Genomic DNA, 5,000 nt, shown 5'->3' with positions numbered 1-5,000 from the left:
TTCTGCATTCACAAGATTCTGCCTGGCATTGTCAACGATTATAATACATACTGGAACGTTGAATCTGGTTCCTGTTTAATGAATGACTTGGCTTAACCTCACTGTGTATAGATAGAAAGGTAAGGTAATTCTCACTTTTAATTTACTTGCAGCGCTCTGACTTAGAGATAGAAAAGGTGCGGCAAAATATAAATACATATGCAGATCATATGTGCATAGAATTGATCAGGACATCCAATCAGGACTCGTAGCTCTTCCCACTAGATCAGCATATGATCTAAGAATTTTGATGTAGGGATCATGAACTGCTCTGGGTCTACCAGTTTCGCTCTATGCTTCTTCAGAGGAATGTGAAGAAGCATAAAGCGAAACCGGTCAGGAATAAGCTAAAAAATCTCGGAGATAAACTTCTTTTTCCAACTTTATCAACTTGTCACAATGTCCCAGCATATATATATATATATATATGTATGTATGTATACATACATATATGTATGACACACAGGAACCCACAGTCGGAGAAAATAAACTTCGAATAAAGAAGAATCCTATATTTCGGCTGTCAACTGTAGCCCTCTTCAGGAAATGTTGATAGCCGAAATATAGGATTCTTCTTTATTCGAAGCTTATTTTCTCCGACTGTGGGTTCCTGTGTGTCATTTACAAATGTGCTACTACATTTCTGTTTAGACATATATGCATATATATATATATATATATATATATATATATAATATATGTATATACACAGTATATGTATGTATGTATGTATGTATGTATGTATACATACATATATTATATATATATATATATACATATGTATTAATATATATATATATGTATACATACATATTATATATATATATATATATATATACATATGTATTAATATATATATATATATATATGTATATATAATTACATATGTATTAATATATATATATATATATGTATACTTACATATATATATATATATTATATATGTATACATGTATATATATATTTATATATATGTATACATATATGTATATATACAGTATATATATATATATTTATACATACATGTATATATATATATATGTATACATATATATATGTATATATATATATTATATATGTATACATATATATATTTATATATATATCATATATATGTATACATATATATATATATATATATATATTCATATATATATCATATATATGTATACATATATATATATATATATATATTATATATGTATACATGTATATATATATATTATATATATGTATACATATATGTATATATACAGTATATATATATATTTTTACACACATGTATATATATATATATATGTATACATATATATATGTATATATATATATTATATATGTATACATATATATATTTATATATATATCATATATATGTATACATATATATATATATATATTCATATATATCATATATATGTATACATATATATATATATATATATATATATTCATATATATCATATATATGTATACATATATATATATATATAATATATGTATACATATATATATATATATAATATATATATCATATATATGTATACATGTATATACATATATATATTATATATGTATACATATAGGTATATATATATATTATATATGTATACATATATATATGTATATATATATTATATATGTATACATATATATATATATATACATATATGTATACATATACATATATGTATATATATATATATATATATATATATATATATATATATATATATATACATACATACATATACCAAGGCTTTTTCCCCCTTTCCCTATATATGTACATATATATATATATATATATATATATATATATATATATATATATATAGTATATGTATGTATGTGCGTTTAAATTCTATGTAGAGGGTCGCCAACACAACACAACCCAACCTAACTAAACCCCACTGAGGGGTCGGGGAATTTAATTAGCCTCCCCTGCCACCAATGCCATTGATCAATCAAAAGAAGATATAAAGAGAAAAAGGAGGTGGACGAGATAGAACACTAAAATAAGGACTATGAGGAAAGGGACGCAAAGAAGAAGAAAAAGAAGAAAAAGAAGAAGAAGAAAAAGAAGAACACTCTCTCTCTCTCTCACACACACACACACATACACACACACACACAAAACGTACATACACACACACACACACAAAACGTACACACACACACACACACACAAAACGTACACACACACACACACACACAAACACAAGTACACACTCGCCCATATGGTCGTGTGCATGTAAAAAGGGTTTGCTAATGTTGTGGTTAGTGTCGTGACCTCCCACACTTGAGGTTTGAGTGCACGATGCGCTCCAGGCGCGAAAAGCTCTCACCGATACCACAAACCGTCACTGCCTCCCTTGAGCAAGGTGATAGGTGTGTGCTGTAGGTCGGACCCTCTCAAACTAGAGGACCTGCATCTGAATCAACTCGCCCGGCGACTGCCACACCATCAGTTATACGGTGAGGCACTGCTGCTCTCAAAAGGTGACGTCTTCACCCCTTCTTAACATACGGTGCCAGATTCACCCCCCCCCCTCTTCTCTTCCTTGGAGCGTCACAACGCCAACGCGTAAAGCCGGGGGGGGGGGTGCGCAGAGAACGATGGGGGAAGGGGGGAGGTGGAGGGGGGGATTCATTTGCTTAACAAAAAAGACGCCGACGCAGCTGCGTTGGGGGAGGGTTTATGCAAACGTTCATTCAAATATGGCTCCCGCTCTCACTCTCTCTCTCTCTCTCCCCCTCTCTCTCTCTCTCTCTCTCTCTCTCTGTGTGTGTGTGTGTGTGTGTGTGTGTGTGTGTGTGTGTGTGTGTGTGTGTGTGTGATAACTTCATAACTTTAGCAAACGCGCAATACGCTGTTAAGTGGAGAGGGGGGAAAGTAAAGCACTAAAACAGACACGAAAAAAAAGAAAGACAGAGCGGGGCGGGCACTTGAGAAATTTTGTCTCAGGATGCCGTGATGTCTAGAATTATGTCTAGTAATGGCGTCGTTAAGACGTTATGATGAAGTTATGACGTCAGATTTTTTTTTCCTTCCATGAAGACATCATCCCAGCTGCCGAGTGAATGCACCGACCCCATCAGCGCGTGACGTCCTACCGCACACGAACAAAATCTTCTGCCGCCGCCGCCGGGCCCAGAGACATGGAACAAGGCTTGCAAAGTGTGCCTGTGACCCATCTTTTTCTCAAAACTTTCTACTCTTTTCTCTTTAAAAAGTAATAATAACGATAATAATATATACTCGTGTATATACATACATATATATATATATGTATATAAGTATATATATATATATATATATATATAGATAGATAGATAAAAGTAAGGGAGCAAGTTCTCTTGTATGCACATATACAGGGGTTGGACAAAATTATATGAAGACCACACAAAATAGTACATCATGATGCATGTTGGCAACACTGCTTCAAGGTAAATAATGCGCCGCGTATGTATTGCACAGTTTACGTATCAGGCCTCGTAGGTTATATTTCAATGCATTACACGCTTTGGTCTGAGACGGTTACAAGAAGCAAGCGAGCGACCGGTGTAAAGATCTCTCAGACTTCGAAATAGGGCAAATCATTGGCGCCCGCTTAGCGGGAGCGTCGGTGACGAAAACAGCTGAACTGTTGAGCGTTTCACGAGCGACAGTATCCACGGTAATGACAGCAGCATACACAAAAACATGGGAAAACATCATCGGCGAAGGGGAATAGTGGGCAAAATCCAAAAGTTATCCGACAGAGACTGACGACCATCAAAAAGGATTGTGACCTAACGACAACCTAAAAAACAACCGCGGCAAAAGTGACAGCAGAACTCAACACACACCTGAGGAATCCTGTGTCGACGGAAACAGTACGGCGGGAGCTTCTCAAAGCTAATATTCATGGCAGGGATGCAACTGCGAAACCCCTTATAACAGATGCCAGCACTAAGCTGCGAAAGAAGTGGTGCCACGAACATAAAACCTGGACACTTGATGATTGGAAGAATATGGTATGGTCCGATGAATCAGCGTTCACGTTATTCCCTACGAACGGCAGGGAGGGTTTATGTTTGGAGAACCCCAAAGGAGGCCTACGATCCGGACTGCCTGCTTCCTACAGTCAAGCATGGGGGCGGTTCCGTCATGATTTGGGCGGCTATATCGTGATATTCAGCTGGTCCTCTCATTCACATCACAGGCCGGATGACTGCAAACGAATATCTCGACATCCTCAATGATGAGGTTCTTACTATGATGAGCGTCTTGCTGCCACAGTCATATTCCAAGACGATAATGCGCCCATACACACCGCCAAAAAGGTTCAGTCTTGATTCGTAGAGCGTTAGAATATCATCAAAGATCTTCCCAGGCCTGCACAATCGCCAGAACTCAAAATAGTTGAACCGGTATGGGGAGTTTTAGAGCAGAGTGTGAGGAACAGATTTCCACCTCCAATATCGTTGCACCAATTGGCGAATTTTTTGGTACAAGAATGGGACAACATTCCGTTAGAAACTATTCGGACACTACGAATTCATACCGCGAAGGATTGCAGCTGTTCTACACGAAAATGGTGGCTGAACACCGTATTAATAAATAAATATTGTGTATTTGGCAGGAGTTCACATTTTGTCCAACCCCTGTAGTTGAAAACGACAGCACTCTCACAGTTATTCAACTTTTGCATAAGGTTTTCTAAAGTTCTTATTAACCTTCTTGCCTTACAGGGATGAGAATCACCTAATGTAGCCATGTGATCTATTTTTATAAAAGTAAAATATTACCAAAAATAAATGACACATATTTTGACAATGGACAATATTACATACGATGCAGAGTACTTACAATGTGAAATGTTTACCCTCACCATGTTTTTGACATTCTATATAGTAGTGCTGACTTCACTGTTTTTAATCACTAAGAAGGATTTAGGGCTGTTATACTAGCAAAGTAACCT

The 5,000-nt window shown here is 35.5% G+C and overlaps 1 protein-coding gene across 1 annotated transcript in view; it reads right to left on the bottom strand.

The window, feature by feature from the left end:
- The window catches only part of LOC143019717 (atrial natriuretic peptide-converting enzyme-like), a 171,110-nt gene that overhangs the window by 52,779 nt on the left and 113,331 nt on the right, over positions 1–5,000 (bottom strand). The gene's annotated exons all lie outside the window — the stretch shown is intronic.

Source organism: Oratosquilla oratoria, chromosome 38, assembly GCF_046742065.1.
Source record: "Oratosquilla oratoria isolate Oo_2021 chromosome 38, ASM4674206v1, whole genome shotgun sequence".
Lineage (NCBI taxonomy): Eukaryota > Metazoa > Arthropoda > Malacostraca > Stomatopoda > Squillidae > Oratosquilla > Oratosquilla oratoria.
The sequence above is the reverse complement of the archived record's forward strand: the minus strand, read 5'-3'. Positions and strand labels throughout refer to the sequence as shown.